The sequence below is a fragment of the Erpetoichthys calabaricus genome, chromosome 8 (assembly GCF_900747795.2).
Source record: "Erpetoichthys calabaricus chromosome 8, fErpCal1.3, whole genome shotgun sequence".
Classification (NCBI taxonomy): Eukaryota; Metazoa; Chordata; class Cladistia; order Polypteriformes; family Polypteridae; genus Erpetoichthys; species Erpetoichthys calabaricus.
Window position 1 is genome coordinate 22,918,068 of NC_041401.2, and position 17,069 is coordinate 22,935,136.

General features: G+C 39.9%; 1 protein-coding gene and 1 long non-coding RNA gene across 4 annotated transcripts in view; both read right to left on the reverse strand.

Annotated features, from left to right (window-relative positions):
* The window catches only part of LOC127528936 (uncharacterized), a 269,154-nt gene that overhangs the window by 93,499 nt on the left and 158,586 nt on the right, over nt 1–17,069 (reverse strand). The window lies entirely within an intron of this gene.
* The window catches only part of LOC114655397 (retinol dehydrogenase 16-like), an 85,722-nt gene that overhangs the window by 43,320 nt on the left and 25,333 nt on the right, over nt 1–17,069 (reverse strand). The window contains exon 1 of one of the 3 annotated variants that reach the window (XM_051930691.1): nt 3,812–4,003. The exons of 1 other annotated variant lie outside the window; for it this stretch is intronic. The gene's annotated coding sequence lies outside the window, so the exon portion shown is untranslated. Of the gene's footprint in view, nt 1–3,738; nt 4,004–17,069 lie in introns of those variants that run through there. One more of the 3 variants, XM_028806348.2, reaches the window with a different exon arrangement.

The following is a 17,069-nucleotide window of genomic DNA, read 5'->3' on the forward strand; positions in this document are numbered from 1 at the left end:
GGAGGGTGGGACTGGACCGCGTGTCTGCCCCCCAGGTTGCCAACCGAGATCCTAAGTTGTTTTGTCATGTAGTGGGTGTGGCAATGTACTGTACCAGTATATGCTTTCCAACTTGACTTGACTTGAATGTAAAAAAGGTCTCAATCATGACCTAAAGAGAAAAAAAATGCTTTCTCTCACAACAGAAGCTTAAAGACCAAGATAGTGTTTTTACAGGACCTAAGAAATAACTCACCTAACAAATAAGGACCTGTTTTGACTGAAAAGGGATTGGATTGTCTAAATCTTTCATTCCATGTGTAATAAGAAAACCAGAGGTGTGGAAATTTTAATCCATAAAGCAAGCCCACTTGAAAAGAACAGATGTAGCATCAGATCATGACAGGTGCTATGTCTGGGTTGTGAGGAAGTTTTTCATCTCCACATTAATTCCAGTAACACACCTAATCAGAAGGACATCGGATTTTGGTCAGGTAGTTCTCGCCACTTCGCGAAATGGCCGGCCAAAGTAGCATATACAGTACACTGGTCATTTCTAGTAATTCGGACTTTGGCCACACCTCACGGCCAAAATGCGAAACGGCCAGCCAATTCGGGAACTAGCCGAACTTTTTTGGCTGTAACATATACACACAATAAATTCTTCAAAATCAGCAGAAATTCATGAATTCCCACCAACCAGGCTTGCAGTGTTCTAAATCTTGCTTATATTCCTTGCTTTGTGCTCCACTGAATACTAACTATCTACAGTTCACCAATAATCTAACTATACATCAATTGCTTAAGATGCGGAACCAATGCAGGAACACATTTCAAGGCAGAGTGCCACTTAATCTGTTGCTCCTATACACAATAATGATCTTTTTCAACCTTCTCAGAAGTATTCAGAGTTAAACTCATCAAAACCGCCAGGGATTAAGAACCTCAGAAAATCTTTATATAGACAACGTATTTATATCTTACAAACAGTGACACTCCAAATGGGTTTCTGATTTTAAAAGGACTCTTACTACATCCCATAGGCATAGTTTGAGTTTTCTTGATCTATGTCAGTATCCTGCAACGTAGACCACTCTACAATAAAGATTTTTGTGTTGTCAACCTATTAAGATTCTTTTCAAAGCCCTGAGAACCAATTTCATATGTAAAGATCTCTTACCAGAATGAAATGGTTCTTTATCAAGCAATGATTTTCTGAACAAGTACACAACCCAGGAGAGTTCCATTACAGAACCATTCTTTTTAAGAGTATACCTTGTCGTCAATACCAGGCTATCATATAGCTCTGGACCCCATGACCCTAAAATGGATTATGCATGAGTGAGAATGTAGCATTGTATTTGATCAGTTAGTTCATTGAGGTGTGCTATCTAGTTTCCTTTTGTATTTCTCTCTCTTTTATTTTTTTAAGTTGCTGTTTCAGTTAGTAGAGAGATAGAGAGAGAGGTCAGGAGCAAATTGCCGCACCCACCACATGACAAATCAACTCAGGATCCCAGATTAAGACCCGAGTGCAGCCATGCAATGGGTGGCACCTCACCAACACACTAGTTCAGGTGGAACAGATCCAGTGTGAGTTTTTTTATGGTGGCTGGAGTGCCAATTTTGCCACCAACCCCCAGGTTTGTCCCTGCAAGTTGGAGTTAGTAGGCACATGTAATACTTTACTGTAAATGTGAGTGCCTTTTCAAGCACCTTGTCATAATGCATTCTGGTAATCTTGCTGTTTAATCTGCTTATTGACTAACTGCTGCTGGCACCTATCTACTCAATGTCCAAAATTCATACTATATATGCTCTACTCAGATATGAAGCAAGGAATTAATTTCAGGGAAGGATGAAAAGATACAGGAATCATAATTCTGTGTATGATCAATTTGTTGGAACTATTGTTTGATATCATAAGACGCAGAGTTGTGTGAAAAAGTAAACACATTCCATGATTTCTTTCTGTTTTAACATACAGTATGTGGGCATCATCAAGATTTATTTTCATTGAAACAGTACCTATAAATGAAGGTGCTATAACATAACAAACACCACATCACTATTTGCAGCCCATTGTATAATAAAAATAAATTCAAAGGCAGATTTCACACGTGTAAAAAACAAATCCATCCCTACATTTATCAATACCCAAAATACCTCAGACTAGCATCAGGTGCAGATTGTTAGAACATCATTAGAGAAGGTCTTGTGTGAACCTGTCTTATTTAAACCTCACACAGTTGGTATGGTTTGCTCTTTGTTGTTGAAGTGTGTGTTATCACCATGCCTAGATTGAAAAAAAACTCAATGAGGCCATCAGAAAGAAGGTTATAGATGCCTATGAGTTTGGAAATGGCTTTAAACAGATCTCCAAAAAATTGGAAATCAGTCATTTCACTATTTGGAAGATCATCTGCAAATGGAGAAGATTTCAAACAACTGGAAAAACAGAACGCAAGATTCTGGAAGAAGATTCCATGAACCCCAGAATGTCATTCTAGGACCTCCACTATTGCCACTGTTGATGGCAACGTGCATAAGTCTACCATTAGAAACAGGCTGCACAAATCAGATCAGTTCATGGTACATAGTAGGTGTGCCAGGAAGAAAACTTTACTGTCCAGAAAGAACATCGGGACAAAACTACATTTTCTCTTTGAGCACCATAGGCAAAGGTCAGGATGTCTGGAGCAATGTGTTCTAGGCAGACAAGGCAGCTAGTTATTTGGCCACAGTATCAGAAGGCATGTTTGGTGAAAACCAGAAGACAGTATTGAAATGTTATGGGCTGGGGCTGCTTTCCTACATCAGAACCTGTGAAGCTAACCATCACAGAATCCACAATGAATTCTTCATATACCAGAAGGCGTTTGAGGATAATGTGAGACCATCTGTCAGCAGATTGAAACTCAACTGAAAGTGGACCATGTAATATGACATGCATACCACTAAATCCACAAAAGGCATTGCTGAAAAGATAGAAATGGAGGGTTTTAGAACCCCGTTGAGATGCTGTGGTGGGGCTTGAAATGGGCTGTGCATGCAAGACACCCCTCAGACATTCTGTGGGAGTACTAAAAATATTCTCCCAGTCGATGCCAGGGACTACTAGACAGTTCTAGGAAATGCCAACTTCAGTGGGCAATACCAGCCATTAGAGCCAAGGGTGGACTTACTTTTTCCACAGATGGAAATGTTAAATATGTCCATTTTTCAAAGGAATAAATTATTGCAATGTCTAATTTTCATTTTTTTTAAAAAAATTAAATCACCTTTATCCAAAAGATACCGTTTAAATGAAAATCAAATCTTGATATGCCCACATAAAAAAAAAAAAGCATTACATGGGGTGTACTTACTTTTTCACATTTCAAACCCAAAATCTCTACCTTCTGCCCTACACCACTTATGGTTCAACTAAGCCAAACAATTCAGAAAGCATTTTTAATAACATACAACACAGGTAACACATCACCCATTCATATATGTCATTGCAACAAATATTTTTTTTACACCGGACACATACACAATAATTGCAGAATCAATTTGGACAGAAATTCATTAAATGAAAGTACTGCAGACATTAAGTAACACCAGTAGCCACTGTTGCTGCAAGACTAAAACTGGAAAATGAAGCCATAGAAATCCACGGCCATCCTAAATGGCAGTTTTAGAAATGCACATTCCTAACACTATACATGTTACTATTATTTATTTATTTATTTTTAAAGAAAGAAACAGACAGCCAACCTGTGCTCGGCTACAATAGACAGCATCACACGTAAACTTCAAAAGACGCTCGCAGTCAAAGCCACAGTCGTACCTGCAGTTGATTTTAAAAAGTCAAATCAGTTTGCACATCCGATCCGATGTCAGGTGGAATACGAGAGGGGTCGCGCATTGCCATTAAAAAGGGATGTGCAATGGGTGGTGCCCTAGGAGGTGAGGTGGGAGTTTGACAGCAGGTGGGTAGGTGAGGAGGGCGAAGCTCTCTTACAAAGGATCAGAGGGAGTAAAGCCGCTTAATGTTGGACAACTCTGTATCAACTGACAAAGAATGAAGTGACAGAGCCGGGAAGGCTACACGAAATAACTATCAGAACAAGAAGAGCAGGCTTGTTGGGATGAGAGATGTAGATTAAATGAATGGGTAGACCGGTAAAACCGAGGCGATGAGGGCATACTTTGAAGTTTTTAGGTTATATGTCAGCCTCGCAGCTACAAACACAGCGTTACAAGAGGGCTGCTGGTAACTCCACAGTTCTGATATTTGAGTAAAATGAACTTTGCTCTGCTTCGTGTAAGATGGATGAATTCCATAGAATCCAATTAGAAGAGTGAGGCCAAAATTAAATTAAATGGAATCCAACTTGTGTAAAGTCTGAATTAGCGTGAGCCAAGTCTAATTTGGAGTGTTCACTTCTTGAGGTGGAAGTACATAATAAACAAGAATAGTTGCATCATATGTTTGAAATATTAAAATAGGTGCTTCAGTTTAAATGTTCATAGTTTAAATATTCTCGATTGTAATAGAAAGGTGTTATTTGTCACTCTTCTGGGAGTGTATAGGGCTGAATCTTTAGAAAACACTCATAGAAATAAAAGAGCCAGCGTGGCCGTTCAAAGTGGTGCCATAGGGATACCCATCCAAATTAAGGGTCAATAAAGAGTCTTGTATTTATTTAGATTCATAACAGGATCTATATAGTACACTAGCTGAAATACCCAAAGTTGCCCAGGTATTTTTTTTTAATTGTTTTTAGAAAAATATAATTTAGAAAAACCTCACAACTTTAAAAATAAAAATAAATTAACAAGCAATCAAGACTCACTAATGTGCTTGTCTTTTGGTCTTGTATGTATGTTATCATCCAGTTGACTCTCTGAACAGGCCAACTCTATTTAATTTGAAAAGCAACAACTGGGCGTGGTGGAGCTCAAACATAAAGAATGCTGGCAGTCACCTCCAGTTCGCCCTCTGGTGGTCGTTCCGAGTGTCAACTGGATGATAACACTTTTACATTTTTTCTGCCTTTGCATGCACCTCATTTCTCATTACCCTGTGTGCAACAAACGCAGCAGCGCAAAAACGATGTTGTGCTAATGACACAGATGACCACAAGAGACACAACATCAAATGGAAGCAATTGGCATAGCTCGACAACATGCAAGTGAAACCCATTGCCAGTGTCTTCTTACAAAAGCCATTGGGGCAGCAAGCACAGGTGAGTCCATGTCCTCTGCTGCACTGGGTAATTCTTAAGAGTGAGCTGACGACTCTCCAAGTTCACGGATACAGTAAAACTGCTAAGGAGTCTTCGGGTTGGTTTTTGTCCCTACGACCACACGCAGCTAGTCTTCTTATATAATACGCTACCGTGGCTGTCAATTTGTCTGTCCAGGATTTTAAATCACCTGTAACTTGCAAACCGGTTGACCTATTGACCTGAAATTTGGTACACATACACTATGTGACGTCTACTATCCACTTTCATGATGATTGACCTCCAAGGTTATTCCTCTTTTTATTTTTATTTTAAGTTATTGTAGAATCAGCGGCCAGCAGGGCGGCCATGTGGCACATGCATACGGGCACCATTCTCATCCCTACCACCTTCGCCGTCACTTCCTCTACCTCTTCATAACTTAAATCATTCTTGAGGCAGATTGAAGACTTAAGTGCCAGCTTAAGTGAAAAAGAAAAGAAAACGTACTAAGTAATTGCAACACAAACACTGACTTAATCAGCTTCTGTAGCCGAGGATCGGACCGCGAAGGTCCCCGCCTTCGGCCACCACCCAACTCACACTGCACCCGACCTCCTTGGCCCCTCTCATAGGTGGTGAGCCCATGGGAAGGGGGACCCACGTTGCCTCTTCGGGCTGTGCCCGGCCGAGGCCCATGGGTGCAGGCCCAGCCACCAGGCGCTCACCATCGAGCCCCACCTCCAGGCCTGGCTCCAGTGGGGGGCCCCGGTGACCCGCGTCTGGGCAAGGGAAAATGCCGTCCAAAGTTTTCATTCATCATAGAAGGTTTGAACCGCTCTTTGTCTCATCCCTCACCTAGGACCAGTTTGCCTTGGGTGGCCCTACCAGGGGCATAAAGCCCCGGACAACAGAGCTCCTAGGATCATTGGGACACGCAAACCCCTCCACCACGATAAGATGGCGGTTAAAGGAGTTAAAGTTAAAGGAGTCGATCTATGTTCCTACCCTCACCTATGGTCATGAGCTATGGGTAGTGACCGAAAGAACGAGATCGCGAATACAAGCAGGAGAGACACAGAATATCTTTGAGATAGCTGTTGCCCCGGCAACAGATAAACAGTCTTCCACAGAGGCGGAGATCGGACTTCGCGACGCTCTTTGGTGTGTTGTCCAGTTGTGGGAGGTCCCAAGAGAGTTTACAAACCTCACATTTACCTTCAATAAGTGCAACATTAATAGGAATGTTTCTTGAACGAGCATCTCTGAACCACATAAAAATGGCTTTTTTGACCTCTTCAAATGCAGCAGTTCACATATGTTTGCAACCCGAGATTTTTTTTCTTTTTTTGCTCGGTCTTTCAAGAAAGTTGACAGCGTCGATGGCAAAAGTCCGAAGTCACTGGCAACATGTTTTTTTTTGCCGCAGTCGAGAGCTGCAAAAATGTAAAGTCTTTTTTCTAATATGAACTGTTTTCGTTTTTTCGTGTCTGCCATTTCTATAGCAGGGTGACAATGAGTTAAATTCCAGTGGCTGTTCTTTAAATGTTGATAAGCAATAAGCAAAAGGTATCACTGAAAACCGTAGGAAACAAAAAGGGCAAAAAAAAAAAAATCAGTACGAGGAAAGTTCAAAGAAAGAAAAAAAATTACAATGTTTCTGTTTGAGGATCGTTGTGCACAACTGAGTTGCGGCCACAGAACTAACTGCTCTGTGGATGATTCATTCAGGCATTTCAAGGTCTTTTGGGCACTTTGTTATAATGAAAGTATCTGCTGAATGTACTTCGCAATAATGAGATTTCTATATACTCGCATCATATGGGGAAACAGTCAGGACCATAAAAATACTTCATTGTAACGTAAATTTCGTTATAAAGATATTCGTTATAACAGAATTTGACCTATATTAGTGACAAGTCCGACAAGGGATAGTTCAAATAAACATGCAGAGTTTGAATATGTCATGAAGAGAAGTTCTCTCTCTTGAAATAACGCAGTCTCTGAAGCCCAGATGGAAGTGCAAGAAAGCTTTTTATTACACAGCAATGTAATGAAGAGACTTGACCATGGTGCAAGTGCTTAACCTAGGAAGTGCATTGATTTGTATTACATTTCTTTTCATCTAGGCAAAATACTCTCCTCCTTCTAGTTTTTCCCACCATTACTAATAGCCATCACTTGATTGAAACTAGCCATCATTACTTCGTACCCTGTGCAGGTGTCCAAAGCTTATTCATTGATCAAGTACACAATTTAAGTCCACTCAGATGAAAGTTTCTTGAGGTACAAGCATTTCTCAAGGTTGAAGTTTTAAGCAGCTGCATTTCCTTAATAATGGCCTGTTTGTTTTTTTCATAGTACAGTAATCCCTCCTCGATCGCGGGGGTTGCATTCCAGAACCCCCCGAAAGGTGAAAATCCACGGTCAGAGAGCGAAGTGAAATACGACGTGTGTCCGTGAATTTTATGATTAAAGGTACTGTATGTAATGTTTATTGAATGCTTTTCAATTTTTGAGAATACAGTATATACTGTAATATAATCTAGATATATTTAGGATTATCTGACGTTTTGTTTAATACAGTAATCCCTCCTCCATCGCGGGGGTTGCGTTCCAGAGCCACCCGCGAAATAAGAAAATCCGCGAAGTAGAAACCATATGTTTATATGGTTATTTTTATATTGTCATGCTTGGGTCACAGATTTGCACAGAAACACAGGCGGTTGTAGAGAGACAGGAACGTTATTCAAACACTGCAAACAAACATTTGTCTCCTTTTCAAAAGTTTAAACTGTGCTCCATGACAAGACAGAGATGACAGTTCCGTCTCACAATTAAAAGAATGCAAACATATCTTCCTCTTCAAAGGAGTGCGCGTCAGGAGCAGAGAATGTCAGAGAGAGAGAGAAAAAAAGCAAACAATCAAAAATCAATAGGGCTGTTTGGCTTTTTAAGTATGCGAAGCACCGCCGGACAAAGCAGCTGTAAGGAAGGGGGCAATTGTGAAGGTAGTTTTTCAGCATTTTTTAGAGGAGCGTCAGTATCCTCTAGGCCAGTGTGCGAACAGCCCCTCTGCTCACACCCCCTCCGTCAGGAGCAGAGAATGTCAGAGAGAGAGACAGAGAAAAACAAACAATCAAAAATCAATACGTGCCGTTTCAGCTTTTAAGTATGCGAAGCACCGTGCAGCATGTCGCTTGACAAAGCAGCTGCACAGAAGGGAGCAACGTGAAGGTAATCTTTCAGCATTTTTAGAGGAGCGTCCGTATCGTCTAGGGGTGTGAACAGCCCCCCTGCTCACACCCCCTCCGTCAGGAGCAGAGATAGTCAGAGCAAGAGAGAGAGAGAAAAGCAAACAATCAAAAAACAATAGGTGCTGTTTGGGCTTTTAAGTATGTGAAGCACCGTGCAGGAAGCATATCGCTTGACAAAGCAGCCACATGTAAGCCCAACAAAAAAGAGAGCAATGTGTAGGTAATCTTTCAGCGTTTTTTGAGGAGCAGCCGTATCCTCTAGGGGTGCGAACAGCCCCCGTGCTCACAATATATTTGAGGAGTTTTATTTAATACATAATACGTGCTCTGATTGGGTAGCTTCTCAGCCATCTGCCAATAGCGTCCCTTGCATGAAATCAACTGGGCAAACCAACTGAGGAAGCGTGTACCAGAAATTAAAAGACCCATTGTCCGCAGAAATCCATGAACCAGCAAAAAATCCGCAATATATATTTAAATATGCTTACATATAAAATCCGCGACAGAGTGAAGCCGCGAAAGTCGAAGCATGATATAGCGAGGGATTACTGTACACACTGTCCTTGGCTTTTCATTGTGTCATATTGGTCTTTAAGCAAGCAAGTAAAACAAAAAAAACAGTGCCTGGCCGCAGTATGTAGAAGCAAGTTTAGCCATCTTTTATCCTCTCTCGTCAGTGTTATCTTGATTCAAACAACACACTTGCCACTTGGCCCAGGAAGTGACCATCACTTAATTTGTTCTAACATTCCAAGCCTTGGGCTAATAAACACAGGCATGGGCCTTAATTTTTTAACTCTTATACGGCCTAAAGCAAGCTATTACAATATGTTTTACTTCAGTCTGATTGAGATTACATTAATACATAGATTTAAATTGTGTACAGCTACAAGGCCTGGATCGTGTGCTGCAGCTCACACAGTTGATTTGGTGCTCACAACTGACCTCTGTGTGTCCACGAGTGAGACACCTCACCTGCCTGTCTGTATTGTGCCCATTCATTGTATGTTGTTTACAATGGATGGTAAAATATAAAATCTCTATTTCCCATTCCTGCTCCTGGCCCCTTAGCCAGTTAATAGAAATGTTGAAATTAGAAAACTACAGGAAGTGACGATGGATCAAAATGTGGGCTTTAAACTGAAATAAATTTGCCTCACAGTGGCTGAAAGGTTCAAACACACCACAGTCTTATTCTGTCTCCCTGACTTAAATTGTCAACCTTCTCAATTCAAACATGCATTCTATTGTACTATAGCCATAAAACACCTTATTAGAAAGGTACTGTTTAAATTAAACTTTTTTTTTTTTCTGTAAAGGTTAATTAGTTTTAGAGTCTTAATTAGAGATTCTCATTAATACATTATATTTGGGTGAAACATGCTGTAAAACTCATACCCACCACTAGATGCCAGTAGCATTCCAAGTTCTGCTTTAGCCTTCAGGTTCTCTTTAATGTTTGACACATTTTTTGATTTTTTATAACTACACAGTGGCACTTCTCTCGCTGGCCATGATACATGTTGAATGATATTTATGGTTTTCTACCTGTCAGCCATCCATTTTCTGCACAACTTTCTATCACAGACTTGGGGTGAACAGCGCAAAAAGCAAATCAGAAACAAAAACTTTTTTGAGTTTACAAAACTGCTTTTTTTTTTCTTCAATTACTCGGTCTGTGGAGAAGAACAGAATGAACCCTAGATAGATAGTATGGAAGGAAAAATTTATATGTCATAGCATATTAGCATAAATAGCCATAAAAGTAATTAAAAGCTTCTAAAACATTAGATTAAGCATAAATTAGAATGTTAAGCAAATAAGATAGGTCAAGCAAATGGTTAACTAAAAAATCAGTCATATTGCATTATTTTTTAAGCTTGAAGCAGAATTGCTAGTGTGGGAAAGGAAGAACAGGATAGGAAGAGAATGACACACAGAAACTATCGAGGACAGAAGAAGGGGAAAGCTGAGAAACGATAATAGTAACAAATAGGCCCTAGAAGGCATGCAAGAAGCCAGCTGGAATAGTAAATCAGCAGAGATGGCAAAAAGGCATTGCTGCCAAGATCAGAGATGATGTAATGTATGGAAAATAACAAAATATATTCTAGCATAAATAAGTTTAGAAAATTATCCTAGCATTTAATCTTAGTGCAGAAATTAATTGTAAATCAAGCATGCCAAAGCAAATGATTAAATAAAGGCACATGCCATATTTCTTTTTTAAATTAAAGCTTAGCTTTGACCACCAAATAGGCTAGGAAGGGAAAATGACGAGAGGAAGCCCATATATGGAAGAAAGGCCTTGGCCAGTGAAAGAAATAAGCAAAAACAGAAACTAGAGATGAATAATAGACAGTAGAAATACTGGGGGGCCAGCTGCAGGGAAGTCAAGAGATAATTTGAGTACTGAGAAAAGCGCTATATAAATGTAATGAATTATTATTATTATTATTAATAATGGTTCCCATGGGAACTCAAGGTATCAGCCAGACAGGAGCAGAGGGGAGTCAGAGAAAAAGAGCAAATGAGCTAATATGAGCGAAGTCGGAGTGATAAGAAATGACTATATAAGTTTGGAGTCCTAAACTGTTCGGGGCTCAGCTCAATTTGGCCATATTGGGTTGTGTCCGTGTTATTATTATGGTTATTTTATTGCAATAAAACTATAGATTCTGTTTGCCTATCCACCGAGTCCTAATAGCCTTCATTTCAGGTAAAAGCCTTCTGGTAACAATTTTTCGCCATGACGATAGATAGATAGATAGATAGATAGATAGATAGATAGATAGATAGATAGATAGATAGATAGATAGATAGATAGATAGATAGATAGATAGATAGATAGATAGATAGATAGATAGAGTCACGCTTGGGTCACAGATTTGCACAGAAACACAGGAGATTGTAGAGACAGGAACTTTATTCAAACACTGCAAACGAACATATGTCTCTTTCAAAAGTTTAAACATGCTCCTTGTCAAGACAGAGATGACAGTTCTGTCTCACAATTAAAAGAATGCAAATATATCTTCCTCTTCAAATGAGTGCGCGTCAGGAGCGGGAGCGGGTACAGGAGCAGAGAATTTCTGAGAGACAGAGAGAGAGAGAGAGAGAGAGAGAGAGAGAAGCAAACAACCAAAAAGCAACAGGTGCTGCTCAGGCTTTTAAGTATGCGAAGCACTGTACGGGAAGCATATCACGCGACAGAGCAACCGCAAGTAAGCCCAGCAAATAAGGGAGCAATGTGAAGGTAGTCTATCAGCGTTTTTTAAAAGGGGTTTTTTGAGGAGCGTCCGTGTCTTCTAGGGGTACATTCAGTCCCCCTGCTCACACCCCCTCTGTCAGCTTTATTCACATTTTCGTGAATTAAGCAACTCTCCAAACCAGGTTCAAACAGGCGTGACAGGATATCTGCATTAATGTGTTCAGAGCTGGGTCGATGACTAACAGTAAAACTATAAGGTTGTAAGTTCAAAACCATCTCAAGAGACGACAGTTCATATCCTTCTGATGGTATAACCATTGAAGTGGAGCGTGATCAGTCACTAATGTAAAATTTCGACCCAATAAGTAATAACAAAGCGCTTCCACAGCCCATTTAATTGCCAAACATTCTTTCTCAATAGTGGAATATTTGCGTTCCCTAGGAAGCAATTTTCTACTCAAAAATGTCATAGGGTGCTTTTCCCCATCAAAAACCTGGGACAGGACGGCGCCTACACCAAATGCACTTGCATCCGTCTGTAGAACAAAATCCTTAGAGAATTCAGGATTCCGCAAAACCATATAAGAAGACAAAGCAGTTTTCAAATCACAAAAGGAACGTTCACAAACTTCAATGTTCACAAACTTCTGTCCATAAAACAGGGCGGTTCTTTCTGCCTCTAGTAAGATCTGAAAGGGGAGCAGCCCTATTTGCAAAGTTAGGGATGAATCTTCTGTAATAACCGGCAAGCCCCAGAAAAGCATGTACTTGTTTCTGCGTTTCTGGATGTGGGTAAGCAAGCATCTCTTCCACTTTTCTAAAATGTGGCCAGAGTAAACCCCTGCCCATGGAATAACCCAGAAAATGAGTCTCAGACATACCCAATTTACACTTCTTAGGGTTAGCTGTCAAGCCAGCCTGTCTCAAGCTATCAAGGACAGCCTGAAGACGTTCTAAATGCGTTTGCCAATCATTGCTGAAAATCACGACATCATCGAGGTACACCACGGAATATTCGTAATGAGGACGCAAGATCTGATCCATCATACGCTGGAAAGTTAGAGGCACTGACATTTGCATCCAACTTGCTTAGTCATTTCATCAGTTTGCTTTCACTATGGCAACTTTGCACACAAACGATGGACATCCCTGCCTCCATCAGTCATGCCCAAAACAACTTTACAGCACTTTTCCATGGACTCAGCAGTGCAAGTACCTTTCACTGTGGGCCACAGGATGGGGTGGGGACTAACAACCGAGGGGTGGAGCTGACATGGGCGGAGCTTAGGAAGTCAGACCCTGCCCATGTAATGTTATCCTTGTTTGCATTGTTAGATGGATGTGGGTCGAAGCTTAAAGACATGGACCTGACCCAGGCCCTCTTTGCTGCTGTGAGGACCTCCTCTAACAGTGTTGTAAACCTGAGAAGCTAGCTTTCAGCATTTACTTTTCACTACATCACCACCTCATGTGTATTTTAATTTCACAGCAAAAATGAATCCACAATTATATGAAGTACATTAAAATTACTCCAGAGGCTAGTCATCATTTGTCTACTTTCCTATTTTGCTTGATGCTGTGAAGAAGACCAGGAGATGAAACGTTTATCCACCAGAAATGATTAAAAACTGTAAGACCTAACACACCAAAACCTATTTGTAAATCAGAAATCAAGATCAGAGAGAGGAAGTAGAGAATCAAAAAACAGAAAGTTGAGAAAGAATATGCGTTTCACCTGTTAGAGATTTCATCCAAATCATCAATACCAAAGACTCTTTGCAACAGATTTAAGGAGTTGCATTGATGACTTAAGACATCATGTTTAGGCGTCTTTTGAATAGGCACCTTTTCATTAAATATTTTGGACCTGTTCAGTTACTCTTGCACATAATAGCTGCTGTTGTACTACCAAAGAGTTTAAGATATTGATGTCTTTATATAGTTGCATGTGTTTTATATAGCAGTGGTTCTGCTCTCTCTTGCTTTTTGTCTTGTTCTCTGATGCTTGCACCTTCTTATTATTCTTGTATGTATTATACTGTACCTTGATTTGTAAGTCACCTTGGATGAAGATGTCTGCTAAATAAGTACATTCATAATAAATAATACCCCCAAATGGCATTAAAGTGCTTAGGGATAAATCTATTGTTACATCCTATACCTCACTACTATCACGCAGACGTATCTCCAAACCCTCCTTCTACAACTCATTGTATATTATCTCAAATGTAAAAAATTCTCTCTTAGAAGAAATGCCCAAAACTACTTTTAAACAAGTCAATAATTCATTAATATTATTTCAGAATAAGCATGTCGGGCCTGTGATTATTAATAATGCCGTTAACATTGGCAATGCTATTAATATAATCTCTCTAGCGTGTCGTGGGTCTGCCCCAAGGTCACCCTCCTGGTTGGACATACTTGAAACACCCTTCAAGTGATCCATCCAGAAGGCATTAGCTCCTTTCAATGAGGTGGAGGAGCAGCAGGTCTAGTTTGAGCTCCTCATGAATGTCTGTGTTCCTCACACTATCTCTAAAGCTGAGCCTAAACTCCTCGTTAAGGAAATTCATTTCCCCCACTTGTATCCACAATCTAGTTCTTCTGGTCACAACCCAAAGCACGTGACTGTAAGTGAGGACAGGAACATGGATCAACGGTAACTTGAGAGCTTTATCTTTCATCTCAACTGCCTCTTCACCATTACTGACTGGTACGTTGTCCACATAACTGCATTTAGCATTTCAATCTGCCTGTCGATATCTCAGACCCTTCTTCCCTCACCTGTGAACATGACCTTGAGATACTTAAACTCTTCTGTTTGAAGCAGCACCTCATTCCCAGCCTGGAGAAAGTAGTCCACCCTTTTCCAGCTGAGAACTATGACTTCAGACTTGGAGGTGCCAGTCTTCATCCCTACTGCTTCACATTCAGATGCAAATCATCCCAGTGTGCGTCTGAGTCACAGCCCAATGAAGCCAGCAGAATCACATCATCCACAAAAAGCAGAGGTTCAATTCTGAGGTCCCTGAATGCTCCACTCCTTGGCTGCCCTAGAAATTCTGTTCATAAAAATTATGAATGGGATTGGTGATGGTGGGTGTGGGGACTCTGCCAGGGCTGCCCACTCAGAATGAGTCTAACTTACTACCGGCAACGTAAACCAAACATTTGCTCCGGTTGTGTGGGGACCAAATAACCTGTAACAGCAGGTCCAGTACCCCTTATTCCTAAAGCACCGCCAAAGGATGCAGTCATATGCACTTTACGAGTCCACAAAACACATATAGACTGGTTGGACTTCCTTCAATATTAATTGTTCTATTATATTTAAAAAGATATATCGGCATGTTTTTGTTTTTGCTTATGTCTCTGTTCCGTTTGTTATTCTCGTGGATGTGGGATGAATCTCATTTTGTTTTTGGCTTTGTATTTTTATTTTTATTTTTTTTTTACTGATCTTGAAGTAAATAGTTGTGTCTGTTATGTTATTATTTGTTTGACTGAGTAATATCCATTGTAATGTTCTTTTTTTGAAAACAAATGTTTTTATAAAAAAATTGTAGTGGTCTTCCCTAGACTTTCTCGTATACTAAGATATGGGGATGGGTAATTGAGGAGTAAACTGCAAGACAATGATTATATTTTTATATTATGTACATTAAAGAACCATCAACAACAAATCAAATCAAATTCATAATATACTGAACACTTATTATAAAAGTAAAGTTGAATAAATCGGACTCTGCAGCTGCATGAATAAAAAAGTACCACCTCTGGTTAGTGGAAATAGCTCAAAAGTTTATAGAAATCTTTGTTTTGTACCTAATGCTTGCATGCAAAATTTGGTTGACCTAAGTGAATGCGTACTCAAGTTATTGTGTTTACATACATACACACACAGAGACATAATTCCAAAAATGGTATTTTCTGACTCAAAATCGAATTTTTGGACGATTACAATACTTTCCCTATGAGAAAGTAAATTGGACTCAGGGAGGTCTAAAACGTCGAGAATCATCAAAATGTCAAGGTAGAATGTTTGAATGATTACAAAACTTTTACTACACTTCATATATGAGAAAGTAAAAAGTAATACAGCTGTCAAAAAATTAATTACTGCAATTTATTTATGAGTCTGAAATTTTTAATGTTACCAGCTGATGTTGCACTGAATGCTGATGGTTCCACTGTACTCACCATTTCAATATTTTCTGGTGTTCTTACAGTTCTCAGTGGTCCAGCAAACATGTCCTTCTCAACTGCAGTAGACTGAAATGTATTAAACCACTTTAAAATAATGTTCTGAGTAGAAATTCTTACTCACCGGGGTACATTAAACTTAATACAGAATCTTCCTTGCACTCAGTGCTACAGATTTTGATTCAGCACAAACCACAATGGTGAACATGCAATGTGGCACCAACCAATCATCAGTGGTCACTGAAACTGCATTTAAATACAATACTGCCACGCCCACCAAACACACCCTGTCCTATTCACTCACTCCTCACAACACTTTGAAAATCTTCATATCCTCACACCGCACACAATGATGTCCTTCTGTTGATGTTTGTTTCCATATTTTGTTTGGTGTTTAAGAAATGTGTTTTTTCATACAACGTTTGTAATTATTATATAACATGTTGCGATCATCAGTGGAATTGTTCTTGGTAACAATAAACTAATTTAAGACATTGTGCTGTAAACTATAATAAATTGGTAGGGTATGGTCATTTAAAGTACGAGGGGAAATCAAAAACTAAAAAATTTGAAAATTACGCAGTAACCACAACAGATAGAAGCAGATGCATACAACATGTTCACAGTGGCTCATGAGTAATTTAAACATGCACACACACAGAAACACAAAACACAGCACTCTGTTGCTAGTCTATTTAAAGCCAAGGTCTAATGAACAAGGACACTCCACTATGGGCTTGCACCATTGTTGAACAACATGCTGTAATGAGATTTTTTTGGGCAGAGGGAGTCAAACCTGCTAAAATTCAAAGGATCTTGTCTAGTGTAGATCAGTAAGCTGTTTGGGTACCCATCTTGAGCAAACTGTATGATTCCCCTAGTCATCGTGCACTACGACATGTGCAGATCCACCACGTAATTCGCCTTCCTTCTCTAATTAAGGCATTCACTGTGTCGATGTGGTCTTGTGTGCACAATATCGATAGTCTACCAGACAGAGCTTCATCGGTTGCAATTGTTCTTTCTGCTTTAAATCTTTCTACCCCTTCATAAACTTTTCATTAAGTCCTGCCGTTCTCACTTCCATGCTGAGCCAACATCCTTTGGTGAATTTCAGCAGGTTTCGCTATCTCGGCCCAAAGGAACCTCACTATGACTCGTTATTCAATGACGATGCAATCTTGCGGCAGAATGTCCATGTTCATC